At 38.2% G+C, this 25,086-nt stretch overlaps 1 protein-coding gene across 1 annotated transcript in view; it reads right to left on the bottom strand.

The window, feature by feature from the left end:
* The window catches only part of LOC145988902 (uncharacterized), a 79,760-nt gene that overhangs the window by 10,021 nt on the left and 44,653 nt on the right, over positions 1-25,086 (bottom strand). The window lies entirely within an intron of this gene.

Genomic DNA, 25,086 nt, shown 5'->3' with positions numbered 1-25,086 from the left:
TAAGCCAATACCGTTCGGTTACAAAGTGTGGGCAATAGCTACCAGAAGTGGTTATCTCGTTCAAGGAGAACCTTACCAGGGTGCTTCAACAGGGAAGACGATCCTTCAACTTGGTGTTGGTGGATCAGTGGTTATGGACCTTATATCGGAACTACCACAGGAAATACCGTTGATATTTACATTTGACAATTTCTTTTATTCAGTTCGATTGCTAGAATACCTGAGAGAAAAAGGACATCTTGCAAAGGGAACTATACGAAATAACAGGGTTGAACGAGCACCGCTACCAGATAAAAAACAATTTAAAAAGCTTCCTTGAGGCAGCTACTCTGAAGTGTCAGATCAAAAAAGTGGTATTACATTAGTTCGGCACAATGACAACAGTGTCGTAACTGTAATTTCTACAGCTTGTGGTATGGACTAGGGATGGCCAAACGGATCCGGATCCGAAAAATCCGGATCCGTTTGGATCCGGATCCGGATCTGCTTGGATCCGGATCCGAAAGTTCCGGATCTGGATCCGGATCCGAGAGTTCCGGATCCGCGGATCCGGATCCGAAATTTCCGGATCTGGATCCGGATCCGAGAGCTCCGGATCCGCGGATCCGGATCCGGGTCTGAAAGTTTCGGATCTGGATCCGGATCCGGGTCTGAAAGTTTCGGATCTGGATCCGGATCCGAGAGTTCCGGATCCGCGGATCCGGATCCGGGTCTGAAAGTTTCGGATCTGGATCCGGATCCGAAAATCCGGATCCGGATCCAAGAGTTTCGTATCTCAATCCCATTATAATATTACCACACCTTAGTCCTACAAGAATTTTTTTCAAGTGTTGTTCCTAAAATACTTTGCTACGCATCGGCTAACACACTCGTGCACAAATGTCCGAAGTGATTTTGTAAATGCCATTGAAACGAATATGTATTCATTCGAATGTATTGGAAATGAAAACACACATAAATGTGAGACATTCCATTCCAGGATGAAACCTTTAACACATATAACAAGATAGAAATGTTATAGAAAAATTATACAATTGTTCTACAGTTACAGTTTTACAAATTAAAATAAAACATTATAATATATGTAGTGTTAAATAATTACAAAGTGTAAGACTAACAAGGGAGGTTATCTAAAGGTCCCCCTCCGATTTCCATGAAACTTGGCAGTATAGTGGGGCCCAAAGGAAGAATTACGTGTTTTTTTGTTTCAGCTAAAAAACGGTTTTAGGGGGCAAAACCCGCTCAAATGTCAAGATGAGGACAAATTGAAGTGAGGATCTGACCCCTGTGTCTTTCCGATTTCCATGAAACTTGGCAGGTGTATAGTGGGGCCCAATGGAAGAAATACGTGTTTTTTTGTTTCAGATAAAAAAACGGTTTTAGGGGGCAAAACCCCCTCAAATGTCAAGATGAGGAAAAATTGAAGTGAGGATCTGACCCTGTGTCCCCCTCCGATTTCCATGATACTTGGCAGGTGTGTGTATAAACGGGCCTAAATGAAGAAATACGTGTTTTTTTTTGTTTCAGCTAAAAAACGGTTTTAGGGGGCAAAACCCCCTCAAATGTCAAGATGAGGACAAATTGAAGTGAGGATCTGACCCCTGTGTCTTTCCGATTTCCATGAAACTTGGCAGGTGTATACTGTATAGTGGGGCCCAATGGAAGAAATACGTGTTTTTTTGTTTCAGATAAAAAACGGTTTTAGGGGGCAAAACCCCCTCAAATGTCAAGATGAGGACAAATTGAAGTGAGGATCTAACCCCTGTGTCCCTCCCATTTCCATAAAACTTGGCAGGTGTATAGTGGGGCCCAATGGAAGAAATAAGTGCTTTTTTTGTTTCAGCTAAAAAACGGTTTTAGGGGGCACAACCCCCTCAAATGTCAAGATGAGGACAAATTGAAGTGAGGATCGGACCCCTGTGTCCCCCTCCGATTTCCATGATACTTGGTAGGTGTGTGTATAAACGGGCCCAAATGAAGAAATACGTGTTTTTTTTTGTTTCGGCTAAAAAACGATTTTAGGGGGCAACCCCCCTCAAATGTCAATATGAGGACAAATTTAAGTGGGCATTTGATTTGTGTGTCCCCCTCCGATTTCCATGAAACTTGGCAGGTGTATAGAGGGGCCCGAAGGAAGAATTACGTGTTTTTTTGTTTGAGCTAAAAACTGTTTCAGGGGGCAAAATCCCCTCAAATGTCAAGATAAGGACAAATTGAAGTAAGGATCTGACCCCTGTGTTCCCCTCCGATTTTCATGAAACTTCGCAGGTGTATAGAGGGGCCCAAAGGAAGAAATACGTGTTTTTTTGTTTCGGCTAAAATACTGTTTTAGGGGGCAAAACCCGCCTCAAATGTCAAGATTAGGACAAATTGCCGTGGGAATCATCTGACCCCTGTGTCCCCCTCCGATTCCCATGAAATTTGACAGGTGTATAGAGAGGCCGTATGCCCCCTGTTTCTTCCTATGCCATATTTACGTGGTTTCGGGGACTTCAATTTCTCCTCATCTTGACATTTGAGGGGGGGGCTCTATACACCTGCCAAGTTTCATGGAAATCGGAGGGGGAGACTTAGACCTCCCTAGTAAGTAAGTGTATTAATTAATTACAAACCGCGCACGCGAGCACACACACTATATATATATATATGTGTGTGTATGTATATTATATGTATATGTATATTAGCAGGTAACAATATGTTATAAGCACATTCTTACTTTCCAAAGAAGCGCATGTGGGATGGCAAAACGGATCCGGATCCGAAAATTCCGGATCCGGATCCAAAAGTACCGGATCCGGATCCGAAAGTACCTGATCCGGATCTGAAAGTACCGGATCCGAAAGTTTTGGATCCGGATCCGAAAATTCTGGATCCGGATCCGAAAGTTCTGAATCCGGATCCGAAAGTTCTGGATCCGGATCCGGATCCGAATCTGAAAATTCCGGATCCGCGGATCCGGATCCGAAAGTTCTGGATCCGGATCCGGATCTGAAAATTCCGGATCCCCGGATCCGGATCTGAAAATTCCGGATCCGCGGATCCGGATCCGGATCCACAGATCCGGATCCGAAAAATTTTAGGATCCGGATCCTAAGGATCCGGAACCAACCGGATCCGGATTTCGGATCCGCCAGGATCCGGATCTGGCCACCCCTAGTATGGACCCAATCTGTAAAGTTAAAAGGTGGTCAAGTGCACACAAAAAGTATATGTTTGTCCCTCAACCAGCTTGTGTTGTCATGTACAATACATTCATGGGGGGGAGTTGATCGACTTGACCAAAATATTGCATCGCATCGCATTAATATCAAAAATAAGAAGTGGTACTGGCCAATGATTGCCTACATACTTAACGTTACAATGAATAACGCATGGCAATTATATCGCTTGCATTATAAAGTGTATTCAGAAAACCTGGACTTGCGGGATTCACGAGATATGTTGTCAGGGAATACTTAGTTATGTACACGAAACAGCATCCTGCAGCCGGTAGGCCAACCATGAAAGTTGACAAACTGGTACCTGATGAAGTAAGTTTTTTCTGGCCACGGACACTACCTTCAAACATGTGTGATGCAAGTGAGGTGTGGGTTTTGCGGAAAAGCTACACGTAAGAAGTGTCAGATATGTCAAGTTGGAAGCCATGTAAATTGCAGCGAGGCGTTTCATACAAGGTAATAAATAAAAAAATAAAAAAAATTTAAAAAAAAGAGGAAAGAACTAAGATATTTTCATTATTTCTATGAGAACATCATTATTAGAAAATCCTTATTATTTGTTGGATTGGACGATATTGCGTATCTATAGAGTTCAAGTGTAAGAAAACAATTTATATTTATGTCATTATATAATAAATACAAGATAACAAAACAATATATGTATTTTTTCTATTAATTTTCGATGATGCCTTTCATGCCCATTGTCGACATCCGTTTTCTCACAAACTATAGCTACACTAAAAAATAAAAAAATCATTTCAGACACTTATTATGTTCTAAGTAAGTAAATATCAAATATAAATGCAAGTACTCAGAGCTAGATACAATCTGTAACAAATATGATGAATAATTATTTACAGACTCCCATGTTTTCCTTATGGACAAACAACTTCAACTTACAGCTAATCAATTGGAAGTTTCAGACTTTTCCTAACAAACAAAATCTTGAACCTGTCCTGTTTCCGTTCATGTGTTATTCTACACCATCAGAAGTTTGTTATTCCCAAGAAAACAAGTAAAATAATACTTCCATAAGCGTAATGCTAAGTTTTCTCCCCCTTCTACAACCATCCAATGCACAGACCTCTCTTTCCAAACCCCTAGATGGGGAAAGGTCAGTGGAGAAGGAGCAGTTTCGGGTCCTTGTGTCTGGCTGGACACGGAAACTGTTCCTCGTACCCTTAAACTATGTTGAATAAACTGAATCATTTAATTACCTTGCAAAGATCAAGTTTAACACCTACTTATTAGCAAGTTAAATCATTATACACTAGACTGGAAAGTTATTTGGAAATACCTAGAAAAGTAAGGGAACTGATGAGTTTCCATTTTTTTAAAAAGTTGTTAAGTTTTTGTAATAGTTATTTACAACGCACAGGATTCCTCTAGCCGTATCATACTATATATTTTTTACTCTCTTAAAGAAGTAAATGTAATTGTAAACTGTGGATTTTTGTCACGTGGTTGCATAAGTATATAGGATAGAAAATGTAGTTATTCCAGGATTACTAGAATCAAAATGAGCAAAAATGTTAAGAGTACATGAATACTGTATACAAAAGATTGTATAGCATTAACATGTCTTAAAAGAAATATGTTCTACAGTAATTTCTCTATACCTGGTATATAAATCCTCTCCCCATAGAGTAAGGCCAATAACATTAATGTCATCAACGAATACTCTGTATTCATATTATTCTCATAGCTCTTTGTAGTTGTGTGGACAACAATTTTTTTTTGCAAAGGGGTCAATCCATATGAAATCATACAACATGGTTGCTTGACCATTTTTAAAAAAGTTTATTTTTTGTGTGGTGTGAGCCTCATATGTTGACAGTTCAGAACTACTGTTATTTTATCAAACTCAACATTTTTACTGAAGTTAGTTATCATGGAGTACTGTATTGTGTACAAATTTCAGATTTTTAAAGAACTGCCCACCAGAGATATTTAACCCTGAACTTGGAAATTTTTAACAAAAAGTACATGTTTATGACCCTGTATAAATCCTCTCCCCATAGAGTAAGGCCAATAACATTAATGTCATCAACGAATACTCTGTATTCATATTATTCTCATAGCTCTTTGTAGTTGTGTGGACAACAATTTTTTTTGCAAAGGGGTCAATCCATATGAAATCATACAACATGGTTGCTTGACCATTTTTAAAAAAGTTTATTTTTTGTGTGGTGTGAGCCTCATATGTTGACAGTTCAGAACTACTGTTATTTTATCAAACTCAAAATTTTTACTGAAGTTAGTTATCATGGAGTACTGTATTGTGTACAAATTTCAGATTTTTAAAGAACTGCCCACCAGAGATATTTAACCCTGAACTTGGAAATTTTTAACAAAAAGTACATGTTTATGACCCTGTAGAAAAAAATATATTAAAGTCTCAAGCTTCAAATATTTTTGACGTACTCTATTGGTACACAGGTACTTAAACAAAAAAATTCAAGTGTCAAACAAACTGCCTTCCCTCCCCAAAAAAATGTTCAAAAATGTCATTTTGAGTGATTAAAATACACAATTTTGATCTTAAAATTTATTATGAAGGAATAATATTTAGAAAATTACACAGAAATATAATTGTAGCCTATAATGTGCTTAACATCACAGATTTTGTCTCATTGTCGTAGGACTTACCAGAGCTGATATAGAAAAGTTGCCGCTGATGCTTACGAATGGAGAAAATGACGTGCGCCATGATAAAAAAATGCCCGCAATCTTCAAATCAATCAGTGATAGTAAAAATAAAATAACAGTGGTTTTGAACTGTCAACATATGAGGCTCACACCACACAAAAAATAAACTTTTTTAAAAATGGTCAACCAACCATGTTGTATGACTTCATATGGATTGACCCAAAGGTGAAATTGAAGTTAACATTACATGTATTTACATACATCTAACAACATCTGCCCTTATTGAGGAAATTTGGGGAGAGGTAAAAAAGCCTTCCCCAGACATGTATGCAATTCATATGTAGAAGATAGAAGAGAGGCATATATATAATGAAGATATTTTCAACCAGCAATCAAAACTTGACCTGACAGAATGTATTTGCTTAATCACAAGAAATACGTGTGTAGGCTATTAAATCTTTTATTCAAATTCTATGATCATAATTAAGTGGTGATTTAATTTATCCTACCTATGAATGTTCAATAGAAGACATTTAAAATCCAACGATTCTGCTACCATGTAACACCTTAGAGGATATTTTTCATTGATGTTGAGAGAAAATTTGTGATGTGTGGTGAAGAGTCCACCATTACATGCTGTATGAGGTTTAGTCTCTACGCACAATCTAAATGTGTTTCATATTGGACCCATGTAGTTTGCTGCATTTTCTGACACTATGCAGTGTTGATATATCCCAGTATCAGGCTTGTTGACTTGTTAAGTGCTGTGTGCAAAAATATCAGTGTTCAAGTTTATGATTCAACAAAAATTTGCTTCTTTAAACAGTAATTTGACTGGTTAGCATGTATAACGCAACCATACACCACACTGTACACCGCTCCAGAACAGTGCAAATGGAGCACTGCATGTCTACATGACATCAAATCAACGTAGATGACTTGGTGTTGCACCTTGTAACCAACTAGACATGTGAATGAGAGACAAAAACTGCAGACAACTAGATGCTGCTACTGTCGTGACAGGGTTGATTAGAAATACATATTACAGTGTGGTTTGTGATAAGTTAAAAAAAAACACTTTAATGACAAAGTATTATTTGAAGTCTGCTTTATGCCAAGAACTGGATCTACATTTTAAGCGCAAGTTCTGTATGTTTAATTCAAAATTTATCATGGTGTACATGCATTTTTACGTGGTACAATTTCTAATTATGTTTGTTAACACATACTTCTGAGTCTTAGTGATTGCTTACTGTGTTTCTTTTGGAGAAAGATTTTTCCTCCATACACGGCTGTATGATTCATTGTTCGCAAACAGCCATTCTCTTGACACCTACTTCACATGTATTGGGTGTGAAGAGGTATTTCACCACTAAATGCTTTTGTTGTTAGGTTAAGCAGGTCAAGTTTGGTAACGGTTCCGATTGTTCTATGATTTTTTTCAAATGCTCCTATAGAGGAGCCCAAGTTAAGAGTTCAGTATGGGCTGTTATGGGCTTTTACTTTTGAGATCCCCACCCCCATTCTGTCAGAAATAAAAGTCGTTAACATGCGAAGAGAAAATAATAAATATGCAAATAGGAGAGGAAATGTAAGGTTTTGATGGTCTATACCTTCTATTACAATTCAGAACATTCCAAAAATGCGCTTTCCTTTCTTGTGTTAACCGCGATTTGGGGAGTCAAAAATAACAGCCTTCCGCCTGTTGCCACTCACTGCAAACACGTGTTGGGAAGAGGGAAGGGGGTGGGGAATGGCCAGGCAAAAGTTCGTGAATAGGCTTCCGTCTTGGGGCCAGGTCAAGAAATTTATTATTTGTGTGTGCGCTTTCTCGTTTTGGGGACTTTTTCTCCGAAAGCAGGCATATTGTATGCATTGGCGGATCTAGCGGGAATACCCCCGGTTCACTTGCTCTTCCCAAAGGATGACTATTATAAAAAGTTAGATAGCATTATATTAAAAGAACATAAAATGATCGAGCAGTTCTTTTCCAGATAGTAAAGTTTGACGCAAATGCATAAATAGGGAATAGATTTATGAGATACCTAAATAAATTTCATCCGGGACTTGTTGCTTGCAAGGCAATAACGTTAACTGATGGACACAAAGCGAGAGCATTTTACATTGAATATTTCCAATGTCTATCTCTTTCTTTCTGTTATCATTGTTCACACAAATACAACAGATCTTCATCTACTTCACACCTCTAGTAATTGATTAATTGAGTTTTAAAGTCACTTTTCTGCACAGATATGTTAATTGGGACTGGACGGACTTACGGTTTTATGTGAGATACGAACCTTTATATGCCTCCACCGGGTATGGAACCCTAATCCCTTAATTAAAATGCGACGACCGGGGGATTTGCTTTGGTGTATGCCGGTATTATAATGAACACTGTTCCGTTTCAAATGAGACAGTGCACCGAAAAATGTGAAAGAGGCCTCCCCGATGGCGCAGTGGTAACGTCGTCGCCTCGTAATCAAGGGGTCTCGGGTTTGATACCCGTTGGAGACACTTAGTGGTTCGGATCCCACTTTAAACTGTAGGTCAAGTCCCGATTTGCCTTTCTGTACATAAAGGAAAGAAAAACACTGTGATAAAATAGAGAGTAAGACGTATGAAAAGTATATTCGGAAACAGTTATTTTCAAATCTTCCTCCACGGACCGTCATTATTCTGGACCAACAGCTGCAAGAATGAACAGCTTCCCACGAAGTCATGCATTCTTGTATGTTCCTGGTCAACGCAAACTATTGTAGGTGCCAGCACCCCTGTTGTGACCAGCGCTTTTGATGGGCAATTGTTCTCCCATTTAAATATATGGGGAATTTGATGCTGAACGTGCTGCTATTACATTAAATTGCAAGTTTAATTTCATCTTAACATCGGAAATTATGTCGGAACATCAATTCTGTGAAACTAAGAATTTTAATAAGACGATCCTCAATAACAGAAAATATATCGGAACAAAAAAAAAGCCTTAAAATTTGCACACCACTTGTTTACGTCACTTAGAATTTTCACAATTTAAGTGCTTTATTCTTGTGAATCTGGTAAAGAATAATACATAATAATTCCACGCGACTGAACTTTTTTATAGCTAGTTGTTATTAATACCCGACTCATTTTTTTTACGTGATATCATACTTTTCCTCATGGCTAGTAAATATGGTTCTCTATTTTATACATACACATTTATCGAGAAGAACAGTTATTACAAAAAATATGTTACATTCTGTTTCATATCTAGAACTTTCTTATTTACAGGAATTATAATTTTAAAAGGACGAAAATACGAGGGGGAAATGTCTGCTTCATACAAAGAAAACATATGTTAATAATGTTAATATTAAGTTATCGGATAGGGCATAGTGTATAATAATAAATATTATGCGCTTATCCACTTAATACATTTTCTCTTTGTAATTTGGGTAGTTTCCCCGATTCCTACTCCCGCCGTTGAATTGCACATACTCGCAAGTCGCAACAAGAGGAAACATAAAAGCGTAGTGCAGAAATCTATTTTTTTAAATTATAGACCCATGGCAGCTAGGGACGACCAAAATAACGTCAAGTTTAGTACTCTTTGTGCATAAATATACTATATTTAGCCTGTCTGAGCTACCCTGTCGTTGCACTTTAATATATTAATTCTTAGGTTCAGGAGAACGTAATTTTCAGAAACTTATGACTTGCTACATAATCCTAAAGGTTCGCTAAACAATTTTTGTTATCGATTTACACGAGAAATTCTTACCTTCGTTGAAAATAACGTTTGAATAGCCATCCTATCGCGCTCCAATCTAAAGCTTAGGGCAACCAGATGACGAATGAAATTATTTAGGGACAGAACAGGGCTGGCGCCTCTAGTGGAAAAGTTTGACAGTGAACAGCCCCGTTGACCACTAACGTTTGTTGCGGCGTGTACTACAGCAGACGCTCGATGCGCGCTGGAGCTTTCTTGTACTGCGCACCATGCGGCAACGCTGTTGCCATAAGCCCCATACTGAACTCTTAAGTTGGGCTCACCAATAGAAGGGATACTAATTATCGTAGAAATTTGGCAATCATTCACACAAAATTTGACACTTCCTTAAAGTAATGAGCACTGTTTGGATTTCGAAAAGTTATTTATGTTGAAAAAAAAAACCCTTAAAAATTACCTTACGGAAGCATGCGTGCTTCCCATGGACAATGTAGAAGTAAATCGGAACCTTAGTAGAATGCATTTAGGGACTTTATTTTAATGCTAAGAGAGCCATCTGGCCTGCCTAACCTAACTACAAAAGCATATATTGAACAAAATCTTAAGTAATCACTAAAACTCTGCAGTAATTATGTGTTAAAAGAAGTAAATCGAAATTGAACCAGGTAAAAATTTACTATCCTTCAGACACCTCTAATTTTTTAGTTTCGTCAATTTTTGACATTCGTACTTATGTATCTGCTTCGCGGAACATTCCTGAAGGTGTATCAATGTTGTTGATACTAACAAGACATCAAATTTTAACTATGTTTCCTAACCTAACAGAACTAACCTAACCACGTGCCAATGGTTCGCAATTATTTCCAATTTCTAGATCCTGATACTAACACGACACCAAATTTTAACTATGTTTCCTAACCTAACAGAACTAACCTATCCATGCGCCAATGGTTCGTGGGGCTAGCTATTCTCAGTCGGAAAATTAATTTTCAACGAACAACTTGAATTTCAGCTATGAAACATTCCCACATCACACAAAACACCTTCCCGATGTTCGACAATGCTACAGGAACTTATTACGGTAAGTAGTTTCTTCTGTAAAAACAAATAAATGTGTCCGAAGGATAGTAAACAAGTACCAAGCTTTTAACTGTGTAACTAGTTTCCTCAAGTTTTTAACTTATTCCCACAATAATTTCCAGTATTCTAAAGCACTTAGTAATACTCATATAAAACTTGGAAAAAATCATCAAACATTTGAAACAGTTACCCATTATAATATTTCAATAACAGGAATGCTCTCTTCATTACGATTGCTTGAAGTACGTACAAGGCAATCATGTGTCAAGCCTTGTATCAAAGAAGGGGGACACACTAAAAATCTACCACTATGAAATTAAACTTCGATATTTGGGCTCCACTTGACAACTAATGCATACAATTAATGATATTTGGGCTCCATTTGACGACTCATGCATACAATTTATGTGTCGATCGAGACACAACAGAACCAATTAGCAAGGAAGACATTTTTTTTTGTCTGATTTATTTTTTGAAACATTATTATTTTTTTTCAATTAAATGTAGCTTTTTAAAATTGAGCATTGAAACCATCCCAAGACATGCCAAAATACCTGAAACATCACAAGTGTTAGGCATCCAATGATCATTTTATGTATTGAAAGAGGAGCAAAAGCCATAAAGGTATTACATATCTAATAAAAATTAATTTTACGGGAAGAATTAGAAAACAATGAACTAGAATTGATTTATCACATAAAAACTAAACAGACACAGCATATATTGTTACGAAAAAAAATAGTGTCTATAAAACTGTTCAGCATCTAGAGAAATGTATTTTTTACACTGCATAAATGGGATAAGGAGGCGGCTTTCTGTCAAGTTGTACACTAAAAAAAAAGCATTTCAGTTACGTAAATTGCAGAAAGCAAAAGTACGGAGGCTATGAAATGTTCGGAATGAACGCAACACGTAATTTCAAACTACAACAAATAATTTAAATAGTGGTATTATAAAAAAATATATATCAATTTATGATATACCTATTGATATTTTCCACACACCTTTACTGAAAATTACGATTTTAAAGTTAGGGTATATAAACTAGAACTTGGAGCATTTAGTTAACAATTGTGACTGCAGTATTTTCACACATTTCTACAATACAAAACATACACCACTACTACGTTCAAGAGCAACTTGTTAACAAAACAACAAATCTGACATGCAATGAACAGTCACAAACAATTAAATTGAAAATACACTCTACCTTAATTACATATTATTTGCATAAAAACTCACCCGTGAACAAACCACAACACTATACAGATCTCGAACACCAAATGGAAATTACGTTCAAAAATGCTTCCTGCAGTGTAATAATGAAAAAATTATCATTCTACACCTATCCTTACGTTCAACACGCCATCTTACAATTTTCGATGCGGGATCAGGGGTACCACTATACGAGAACCACCAAGGCTCGCGTAAAAACACAATCTCTACATTCACATTATTTTCTTTTGACTTTCCCCATCCCCTCTAGTTTTGTCAATAAGCATATTGGATTGTTTCACAACATAACTTTCTTCCAAATAAGCGGATTTTATATTATTAATTTTAACATTTGTGGCAGCTGAACTGCGATGACGTGCTCAATAATAGCGCTAATTGTATTGGAAGCAATTTATCAAATTGTTACAAAAAATATATATATAAAAAATGAGAAAGGTCGGGAACTTCTTAAAAAGACTACTATTTTAACCATGTCTAATTTACTTCGAAAACGGATTATTTAACGTAAAAAAAGCAAACCAAACGTATTGTTTATTACGGGTCCTTATTTCAGTTATTTCCCAAAATGTATAAATTTATATCTAATTCGGGAATACTTCGCAAGATTTTACAATCTATCAGCCAAAATACATTCGCATCAAAATACTATACGCACACGCATTTGAGACAGAAAAAATAATGCTCAACCACCTGCGCCTACAGCTGAATTGACGGGATTTAATTCAGCGGTTGGCAGGTCTTACGATCCTACTATCGATTATACGAACATTTCTGAGTTTACGTGCACGCACTTTTCGGTATACAGATGCGCACCGCAGATGAAATACAAAAATCAAATCAAACTTAATTATGTACCGTGTACGTGTGGCAGATCAGGTATACGCCAATTGTTTCCGATCGAACAGTCAACGAAAATCACAAAGCAAGACATCCACCAAGAAGTAAACGCGCGATATTCTATCTAAACAAGAAAATAAATGCGCTATTAAGACAAAACAGGAGGGATGGGGGTGGGGCAAGGTACCAAATTACACCAACACTAATTTAAGAAAGTGACAATGTCAATACATACGCGAAATTTACACCACACTACCTTCGAAAAAAAAATATTTGTTTACCGACAATTTTACCTACAAAAATACAATCAGCTGTTCAGTTGAAAAACAGCTGTTCCTTTAAGCTGAACAAAAACAATTGTACAAAAAATATACTAATTGATAGACACCAGAATTTGTGTCAGGCAGGGGTTTGTCCAGAATTTTCCATCAGGGGGGAGGGGTGTAAGTTTATATTTATGTGGATGTAAGGCTAAATTTCCTTCGTTGAAATATTGCCGTGGGAATCTATGGTTTAAGTATATTTTACAATTTTGAAAAACAACTTCAGTGACTTCTATTCAGGAAGAATAAAAACTAGATGGTACATTTTTCGAGTCGCTTTGCTCTGAAAGAAATCAACAGTAGTGCTACTTGCAAACTGTTTAGAGAAAAATAAAGAATGAGGAGCGGCAGCAGCTAACTTGGGTCCACCTGGGAGAGGGGGGGGATTGAACCTCAAGTCCCAGATGGTTAACAAATATACCTTAACATTTAAAAAAAAAAAAAAAAAAAGGAAGAAGGGTTGTGTGGCGAGTGCACCCTTGTTGATGAGGGGGTCAGACATTTTCAGGAACCATGATGGAAGGGGTGTGCCACTCTGAAAAATAAATGAAAAAATAAATATGCTGACAAATGGACTTTTGTACTTGATACAGAGTCTGAAGAAGACGCCTTGGTCAGCATATTTATTTTTTCATAATCATGGAAACAAGGCATAATGGTGTTATGAAAAATAAATGTTAATGTTCCATAAATAAAGCCTATTACATGCCCCAACTCTCATTATATATAATACATCACCATTAAAAAAATATATCCCTAACCTTAAATTACACATTTCAATCACAGTAATTTATGTTAATTATTATAAAGGTATTGCAGGAACATGATAATGTCAAAATGATGTTTTTTTTAAGGGGTAACACAATTATGGGAGTAATGAAAGGTCAGGGGGGGCAGTTAACTGGAAGTCAACTTTCTGTCCTGAGTAAAGTAGTGGCATCATTTCCTTCCATGTGGATGCTGTACTGGACTTTACAACATGATTTCTTTCATTTCACATCTTTGACACTTCCATTCATCAAAGCATATGTTTTTGTACCTTTTAATTAACATGTTCAGTAATGTTTTGCAATTAAAATGTAATTTTTCTGGAGTTTGACTTAACTCTTTTTTTCATCTCTGACCCTTCAAATATGCATTGTTCTCCCCTCCTGGAAAAAAATACAGTGTTTGTCCCTCCCTGAAAAAAAAAGTCTTATAATCCCCATGTGCAAGTTATATTATCTACTCATCAATGAAAGTTTGATTGTTGTACAAGAAAATTTGGGTGCATTCTAAATAACTATATTCACTGTGAGCACTGACATACACCAGGGTTTCCACGTGAATTTGAAATGTATTTTCCCTGAGTTTTTCAGAATCTTCAATTTTTCTCCCGAGTAGTCAGTATTGTTAATATTTTTACAATAGCCTCCATTTCCCCTCATAGACATAACATCACCACCTTCTTATTATTAGAGATGAGATGGACTAGCTGATTGATTGATTTAAAATTTTGGGTGCTTCGGCATTTGTGGCCATTTTTCACCCTTCTAAGTATATGGAGAAAATTCTTTTATCTAAAAACCCTTATCTTAAAATTACAAAATTTAAAAAGGGGTGTAAAGAGACCTTTCAGAAAGGTTAAAATTGCAAGCTTTAAAGGGACTTCGACATGACAAACACGAAAATTAAAAAAAGACAAGGATAGTCTAAAAACTTCCTCAGAAACAGTGTAAAAAGCCCACTCTTCTCAAAAAAGATAAAAATATTTGGTAAAACACCGTCATAATCTCCCAACATGGGTGGATCAAAAATCGTTGGGAAGGTTAAAACTCTGTCTGAGGAAATTAAAATCAGCACATGCGAGAAGAATGCGAACACTTAATACAACGTTACAGGTACGGCACAGCGGATGGTCATCCCTTGCAGCAAAATGGCAATGTGTGAGATGGTTGTATCAGAGTTACGATGACTTATTCTCGGCGAGAGAGAGAGAGAAGAGAACAAGGTGAACGAGAAGATCGCCATCTGCATCAGCATCATTCCCCTTGATGCCCACATGACTGGGGACCCAGCAGAATCAAACTAATTGTGACTCTATTGGTATGGGCATATCTGCGTATCAGTAATATTACTGATAATTTTAGCCATTTTTTTATTACTTTTTCGAATAAATAAATGCAATTTGTATGTCATGGTTTTGTGAAGTAAATGTCTAAATAAGCAGTTCATTATTAAAGTAAATCATATTGAATCACTTGGTTACCTGTAAATTAATTGAGGAGGTGAATGAATGTTCTGCAAGAATCATTTGCAATTTTGCATTGGCTCAGTTATAGGAATCAGTAAATTTTATATCAGTACAGTAACCTCCCCTCCCCAGTTACGTAACGTATCACTCCGCAGGCAGGATTCGAACCTAGGACCCGGGCATCATAAAAAATTAGCTAATCATGTTATAAAAAGGGGTCCCGCTGAAGCATTGGAAAATAGCTTCTTAAAAGTTTATCACGCCAGCAACCCTCTGCTGACATTGCATTAGGCCAGCAGAATATGAAAATCAGAATTTTTCCTCAGAATTGCCATTGCAAAAGGACGCTCTCGAGGTAATGGATTTAGCGATCAAAAGTTCCAATTCCGAATAAATAGTCCACGTGAAAAAATCTCGTTCTTAGTTGCTTTTAGATTTATATCAAATACAGTATCCAGGGTCATGCTCGCTTGATTTATGTTTTACATCGAATTAAGTCTTAGCAAATGAGCTCCTAAATAGTAGAAGTAAAAAGTAAAAGGAGAGAATTACGAGCGGAAGTGATCGCCTAATCGGGATTACGTTAGGGCAGATTTGGGGGAAACAGAGTTAAGCTCCCTAGTTGCATTTTATTACAGGTTAGGACACCGTTGAAACGAGGACCACCAACAACAAGATCTTGCGACAGGGCTACAGGTAACGAACATATCCTATGTCTTTCCTCACCCCGCCTGTTCAGTCAAGTGAAGGTTTAAATTAAATTTGTGTGTGTTCTTATTTCAAGGGGCTAGCCCCCTAGCTGTTTGAGTGTTGATGTTGCTCTTCAGAGCTGGACACCCTTTCTCTTTCAATGCACCTCTCGCTGCCTATAAACGTCCAATACCAGGCTCTCACATAGCCTGAGGTTTGGTCCCCTAAATCTAATAAATATGTAAAATAGTATTAAAACTTTTCAAACTTACGTGAGTGAGTATATGTTAATCCGGACGACGTTTCGGAGATAAATAAAATGGTGATCATGGAGAGGGAAGAATACCGTGATAAGTTGGAAAATAGTTTTAGAAATGACGATTATGAGGAAATTTCGGTGAACCCAATTAACAGGATAAAAAGGGAAATTAAGAAAGGTATAGAACCTAGTATTACTCTGGGAAGTGGAGAAAAAAAGACACTACTGAAAAAGGTTAAAGAAGGGGAATATTCCTATCGCATTTGGCATTCCAAAGACTCACAAAGTTGGTGGCCCATTATTCCTACATACGAACAGCCGGGATACGGATTGGCTAAGGAACTGATAAAAAGAATGGGAAAAATCGGAGGAAGTACCCAATTCAGCATTAAAAATTCAGTTGAGGTTAAAAAATCCATTGAAGGATTGGAAATTGAGGATAGCGATATAATCAGCAGTTTTGACCTAATAAATTTGTACCCCAGTGTTCCAAGAGATAAAGCGGGTGACTGCCTTCAGAGATGGTTGTTGGAGAAAGGGGTAGAAATTTTGGTGGCATGGGAATACGTTAGGTGGGTTTTCCTCACAACCGGTTACCATTACTTTTACGTTAATGAGAAGATCTTTAAACGGAAAGAAGGATTGGCCATGGCCAACCTGATCTCAGACCACGTTGCTAACATCTTCATGCATTACATCGAAAAAGCTGCTTTAGACTTAGTTGGGGGAGGGGGGGATAAAGTTCTATGGCAGATATGTCGATGACATTCTCATTATCGGGAAAGAAAGCGACCTAGACCTTGTTTTTACCGAATTGGGAAAACAGGAGGAAAGGATTAATTTTACTAGGGAAGACCTAATCGACAATAAGATCAATTTTCTAGATTTCAGCATAACAAAAACTGATAACGGAATAATGACCGGTGTATTTCATAAGCCACTAGCGGTTAATCTGTACCTCAACAAGAGTTTTAAACACTCGTGTAGAGTCAAATATAATGTTTTCCTTCATTTCTACATCAGGGCAGAGAGATTGTGTAATGACAAAAATGAGGAGAAAGAAATGGCTTGGATAAGGCGAGTGGGTTTAAAGAATGGGTATATGACCTTGGAGATGGATAGGATAGGATAATTGTAGGGAAGGAACTCATTAATATTGCTAATAGGGACGTTAAAAAGGAGGAACAGGATAGGGAGACATGCCTTGTCGGTATTCTCTACTATAAAGGAATTTCTGAAAAAATTGAAAAACAATGCAAGGATACGGTGTGAAATGTGGAATGAAAGCCCCCAGTAGCATTGAAAAATGTTTTATGAAATATAAGAAAGGTGGAAGGGGGAACAAATAAGACCCTGAAGAAGAGAAAGGTGTCTACAAAATTGTATGCGAATGAGGGAATACGTAGGACAAACGGGAAGGAGCATGCAAATCTGATGGGGTGAGCATGATAAAGATATCAGAGAAGAGGTTCCAAAAACCGGCCTCGCGGAACACATTGTTGAGAGCGAGCATAGAATTATAAAAAGGGAAGTTATTAGGAAAAGTAATAAATTGGACCAGAACATATATGAAGCAGCATACATAGGCACAGGAAGTGGCAATAAGCTCAATAGGGATGATGGTAATTTTGGAGAGGGGTGGATACATTTCCTTAGAAAATGGGATTATGCCGGTAAAAATTACGCTAAGTTGGGTTTTCATGTCACTGCCGAAGTTTTGAGAGTTGTAGGGGAAGAACGCGAATTCTCATTGGATTGGTGATGTTGCGGTTGAGGGGAATCAGTCACATGGGGGAGGAGGTAACTCTGTGAGTGTAGACCATTACCCACGCGCTTCACCTTACTGCTGGACGGGAGTTCCTCAGCTGCCATGTGGGCAGCTTTTAGTTTTGAATATGAGTATTTTTTAGAATGTTTTACCTGGATAGGGATTTTTACGATTTTAATAATTAGGATTTTTAAGTGTTTTTTACCGATTCCTTCAACCATATCCCTATTTAACACTATTTAACGTGACACCATGTCTGGTGTCTAGATACAAAGGCTGTCGCAGAGAAGGTGAGACAGATTTTTTCCTGGCTTGGCAACACTGCCTATGGTTTCGGCACTAGTTGCGTCGTGTAGGATGACTCATTCTGTTTCCGTAGCAAGTTGTCACATGTTGCGAAACCACGTTAGTGAGCAGCTGTGTTGATTTACGTGGAACGTGTTTCGTTTACCCCTCTAGGTTTTTGTGTATAACATTGCTTTTCGTGATGAATATTCAAGATGAACAGCGACATGCCATAAAATTTTGTTGGCGTTTAGGGAAAAGTGCTGCGAAAACATATGCATTGTTTCAACAGACATATGCCGATCAAGACAGACTGAGTAGAGTAACAGCATTACCAAGGAGTCATTGAGCAAAAAAGAGGCCACAGTTGAAGAACTCCTTCATATTGCACCACGATAACGCAAGCCCGCATCCCGCCCGAGCTTTTCAGGATTATGCGACGAAGAGAAAAATAGAAATTTTCCAGCATACAGCCTGGACCTTGCACCCTGCAACTTTTGGCTATTTCCACTTTTAAAGGCCGCTTTACGTGGTGTCATTTCATGACAAACAAAGAAGTGATCACCGCAGTGCAGGTTTTCTTCAGTTCGCTACCTGATGACGAATTTTCAAAGACATTCACCAAGTGGCAGGAGCGTATGGACGCTTGCTTAGCTGTCAATGGTGCCTATTTTGAAAAAGATGTACGTCTACTCAATATGGCTGATTCTGAATAAATATCTTGTGGTTTGTAATTTTTTTGTTTCATTTTAATGATTCTTGGAGGGGTCCATGTACATGCTTGTCTTTTAACTGCTACGCAGTCACGACTTTTTGACCTATTGCGATCATTTTGGTCTCAATCGGCAGCTAATGAACCAAATTTTCACCCTAGTACATTTGCTAGCCAATGGAGGTCGTTCTTTTCCTATACAGGAATTAGTCTCACCTTCTCTGCGACAGCCTTTGTATCTAGTTAGACCTGAAGAAAGAGTAAGTATTTACCTCCGAAACATCGTCCGGATTAACATATACTCACTCACGTAAGTTTGAAAAGTTTTAATACTATTTTACGTATTTATTTAGTATTCAATAGTGAGTAATACGCACTTCCTCATCATCTAGTTAGAAATACTTTAGACGGTAAGTAATGCGTTCCGTAAACCTTTACGTAAGTCGAATTTGTAAATTACTTAAGTGTAACTTCGTAAGAAACTGAAATACTTATTATATATATATATATATATATATGTATGTATGTATGTATGTATATTATTTACACAGTATTATTATATAAATGAAACATCATGCAGCAGTATTTACTCAGATATAAACTATAAAAGTATGAAAACTATATAAAAGAATATAAAAACAACCTGAAATCACACTTTTCAAATAAATAAAATGTTTTGTGACAGTTACCTACAGTTATTACGTAACTGCAAATTTACGTAAGTCATGTATTACATTAGTCGGTTACTGTATTGAGAAATACTTCATATCAGTTCACTTTCTGAAATCAACTCAATGAAAAATACCTGTGCACATATAATTAAGGACTACGTTACAGATATTCCTCTGAGTTAGCACCTTTTCCAACTGTATTGCAGAGCACAAAATAACATTCCAAACATACCACATATAGAACAAATATTTTCACACTTTTGAGAAACAGAAATTTACAAATGGACACAATATCAATTAATCTCTAATGGAAAATAAACATATATTACAAGCTCATGTCTTCAAAGCAGCTTGTGTGAAGAAAATCAACAGGTAGGACTCATTGATCAATTAGGTGATTTTCCCTGAGAATTTTACTTTTTTAAAATTCCCTGAGATTTCCAGGTGTGTGGGAACCCTGATACACAGGATCATTTTTTTTTCCAGGAGGTGCTGGAATTGTAAATGTGGATAGTACAGGGTCAACAAAGTTAGTAATAACGTCTGTTTTATACAGCATATATTGATAGGCTTGTAAGTTGAATTGCATTTTCTGCAAATATGGTGTATAAAGAAACAAACTGCCAGAGTACATACAGAAGGTCGATCTACGTATATGTGTCCGATTTTGAACCGTCACCCCTGCACACAGATCCAAGCAGTTAAAAGCGTGGGAAGATGGTTAGAGCCTGTAGTATCGTGGCACTATCGGGAGTGTGTCTTGTGTGCATCATGGCTCCTAAGGTGAACCATTTTTGGGCAGGGTACATAGTTGCACTTTTCCACGCCAAATTTTCGGTGTCAAAAATTCAGAAATAGTGCAACGAACATGGATGCACCTTGGGTTCGACGACCATCAAGAACATAATCAAGCGGCATAAAAACCACGAGGTTCCAGCTATTCCGTCGCCAACGGTATGGACGAGGAAGTGAGCGTGCACTGCAGTGATGCCACCCGTGTCTCGGAAGTTGCATCGAATGGCACTACAGGACCCCCCCCGATGCAACGTGTGATGGCCACACGACTCCACATTAGGGATGGCCAAACGGATCCGGATCCGAAAGTTCCGGATCTGAATCCGGGTCTGAAAGTTTCGGATCTGGATCCGGATCAGAGAGTTCCTGATCTAGATCCAGGCCCGAAAGTTTCGTATCTCAATCCCATTATAATACAGTATTACCACACCTTAAAAGGTATTATGATCTTCGATTACAAAGAAATTTTTCGTTAGTCCTACAAGAATTTTTTTCAAGTGTTGTTCCTAAAATACTTTGCTACGCAACGGCTAACACACTCGTGCACAAAAATAATCTTACTTGTTTAACATAAAATGTCAGAGGTGATTTTGTAAATGCCATTGAAACGAATATGTATTCGAATGTATTCGAATTCGAATGTATTGGAAATGAAAATGCACATAAATGTGAGACATTCCATTCCAGGATGAAACCTTTAACACATATAACAAGATAGAAATGTTATACAAAAATTATACAATTGTTCTTCAGTTACAGTTTTACAAATTAAAATAAAACATTATAATATATGCAGTGTTATATAATTACAAAGTGTAAGACTAACAAGGGAGGTTATCTAAGTGTCCCCCTCCGATTTCCATGAAACTTGGCAGTATAGTTTAGGCCCAAAGGAAGAATTACGTGTTTTTTTGTTTCAGCTAAAAAATTGTTTTAGGGGGCAAAACCCGTTCAAATGTCAAGATGAGGACAAATTGAAGTGAGGATCTGACCCCTGTGTCCCTCCGATTTCCATGAAACTTGGCAGGTGTATAGTGGAGCCCAATGGAAGAAATACGTGTTTTTTTGTTTCAGCTAAAAAACGGTTTTAGGGGGCAAAACACCCTCAAATGTCAAAATGAGGAAAAATTGAAGTGAGGATCTGACCCCTGTGTCCCTCCGATTTCCATAAAACTTGGCAGGTGTATAGTGGGGCCCAATGGAAGAAATATGTGTTTTTTTTGTTTCGGCTAAAAAACTGTTTTAGGGGACAACCCCACCTCAAATGTCAATATGAGGACAAATGTAAGTGGGCATTTGACTTATGTGTCCCCCTCCGATTTCCATGAAACTTAGCAAGTGTATAGTGGGGCCCAAAGGAAGAAATACGTGTTTTTTTGTTTCAGCTAAAAAACGGTTTTACAGGGCGAAACCCGCCTCAAATGTCAAGATGAGGACAAATTGACATGGGGATCATCTGACCCCTGTGTCCCCCTCCGATTCCCATGAATTTTGACACGTGTATAGAGAGGCCCTATGCTCCCTGTTTCTTCCTATGCTATATTTACGTAGTTTCGGGGTCAGATCCCCACTTCAATTTCTCCTCATCTTGACATTTGGGGGGGGGGGGCCTCTATACACTTGGCAAGTTTCATGGAAATCGGAGGGGGAGACTTAGACCTCCCTTGTAAATGTATTAATTAATTACAAATCGTGCACGCGCGCACACACACTATATATATGTATATTAGCAGGTAACAATATCTTATAAGCACATTCTTACTTTCGAAAGAAGCGCATGTGGGATGGCAAAACGGATCAGGATCCGAAAATTCTGGATCCGGAACCAACCGGATCCGGATTTTGGATCCGCCAGGATCCGGATCTGGCCATCCCTACTCCACATGGCCCAGTCAACTGTGAACCGCACCCTGTGTGAGAAATTAAACCTCCAGAAGGTTTTAAAAGCTGTGAACATTACCTCAGAGAGGCCTATTGGTGTAAGGTCTCATCACATACATCTTGTTCCACTCAGAACTTTCTGCAACAGATGGCGACAGACACCGGCATTCGGTCTATTCTATTTCACGATATCCTGGTGAAGTCACCGGATGCGAGTCCCATGGATTTCTGTGGGTTTGGTCTACTGAAACGGGCACTTTCCTCTCATTGTCACCACTCTCCGGGGCCTGTGGAAAGCCTATCAGGAGGAATAGCAGAAGATTCCACTTCCTGTACTTCATCGTAGTCTCCTACAATGGAAGTTACGGTGCAGGGCTATTGTCAAGACACACGGTAATCACACTGAGGCCAACTGATGGTGGTCCCATGGATTTTCATAAGGTAAGTGCTAGTCCAAAATTGGACACATATACGCAGATCGACCTTCTGTACCTGCTTTCTAGGGAAGATAATTTGTATATTCAGAACTATCTACTCTCAAAAATGTCAATCGGTAGTTATTTTAAGGGTTTTTTGTATTTACCAGCACAGTGTTTCCAGAGATCTTCACTCCTTTTATTTGAAAATTTGATTTTATCAAAATTTCAGATGAAGCAGCACCAGCCTCTACTGCGAACGCCAGTGGCTGTGAGCAAAGCTGAAACAGCTCCCTCTCTCTCTCCCCCACACAGATATTCAGGGTGTCTACAATTTTGTAGTTTTTCCAGACAAAGTCATTAGGGTAATTCATGTGTTTACACATGTGTGTAAGAAGGTCACTACTTTTTAGCTAAACACCAGACTTAGAAACCCACTTAACCAAGTTAAGGGAAGGGGAAAATATAGACAGCTTAAGGGCTAGGCAACCTGGGTGACTGCCCGGGTTGTCACCCATGATTAGTGCAAAAAACATATTTCTGATTACACAAGCAACGAGGCTATTTGTTAGTCCACTTTATGCACAGAAAAGCTAATCGGGACTGGGCCTAAAGTTTAAAGAGGGATCCGAACCACTATGTGCCTCCACTGGGTGCATGGTTATTTGTTTTAAAAAGAGATGGATTTATTGTTGACAAGAATTAATTGAAGTTACTGCTGCATAATACAACCTTGGTGACAATGAAGTTCGACCAGAAAGGAATACGTGATTAAATGCACAGAGGCATAGGTGGTGGAATGGGTGGACGGACGAATCCATTTTCAATGTTGTGTACGGGAAAATACGGAAAACAGTCATTTGTCGGAAGGCGATAAGCAGAATGAAGCAAAATGTTATGCACATCGGGTACAGAAACCTGCGTCAGTGATGGTATTGGGAAGCATGACGGCATCTGGGGTTGACCCACTACACGTCTGTGAGGGCATTGTCAATGCACACGCCTATACACGCATACTGGAGCGGCATCTTCCCACAGTGCGAAGGCACCTGTTCCACAGTCGGCGTCTCATCCTTCAAAACGACAATACCAGGCCTCATACAGTGCGAATGACAAGAGAATGGTTGACTCGCCATCATGTGCGAACTCTGCCATGGCCACCATCGAGTCCCGACCTCTCTCCCATTGAGAATGTGTGGCGTGTTCTAAAGCGACGTGTGCAACAGAGGGGACCCACGACAGTGGCTGCTCTTATCGCCTGCCTGCAGGAGGAATGGCACCGCATAGATGTGGAATACCTTGAACGACTCGTTCGCAGCATGCCCCGACGCATTGCCACAGTTATTCACCGACGGGGAGGCGTCACACCATGGTAAACAGGATCCCCTCTAACAGTGGTCGAACTTCAATGTCACGTGTAGATGGACGAAAATGTTTTATTTTGTGTGGACACCATACATTGCTGCGTTGCAGTGGAAATTTATGTTTTCCTTTGTTCCATGTAGCCTGCTGAATAAAATATGTTCAGCATATGCATGTGTTCTCCTTCTTTCACAACGCACTCCTATATTTGTGACTGGTCGAACTTCATTGTCACTAAGGTTGTATAATACGTACATTGCAAAATCATGTAGCAATTTAAGCTCAGAGCCTGTTATTTTGATGTAATTATGTTGGTATTAAATAAACACACACCTACGATAAATGTTCTTTAACACTTAAAGTATTTTAAAAGTAAGGGTATTATTTTTTCGTCATTAAAACCGTAAATATATAGCATGGTCATGTTTTTTATTGGAGGAAGGTAGAAAGTAGGGGGTGCCAAAATCCATCTCCCCTGGGTGAAAATTTTATCCTGAGCCGTCCCTGGAATAATAATACAGACACTATTAAAAATGTTGTGTATTTAGATCATATCAGGAAAGGTATATTGGCCCTAGCAATTGGTGGATTGGCACATGTCCCTCAAGAGACATGAGTAATTGGGTAATCACTACTGGATCTATTTGAAATTGAAATGTACTACCACTGAAAAGTGAATCTGATATATCTTGATTACACGTCGATAATATACGAATCATGCTAATACACACCAGCAATACCCGTTTTGTGGCCCCCGCAGAACTAATTACCCTATACAAATCGAGGTTCATAACTAGCTCCTGTAGTTTCCAGTATGCTAGATTCTTATACATAAAAATAAATTAACGAGGATTCAACACCACCATTGATATGCAAGAAAAATTTTCAAAAAATGAAATAATAGTATGTAGGGAAGAAAAATAATCTGATTTATTTTACTTCACACATTTCTGCGACCTTTG

This window comes from Lepisma saccharinum, chromosome 6 (genome assembly GCF_977018435.1).
Source record: "Lepisma saccharinum chromosome 6, izLepSacc3.1, whole genome shotgun sequence".
NCBI lineage: Eukaryota > Metazoa > Arthropoda > Insecta > Zygentoma > Lepismatidae > Lepisma > Lepisma saccharinum.
Note: the sequence above shows the minus strand (reverse complement) of the source record. Positions and strands in the feature narration are given on the sequence as shown.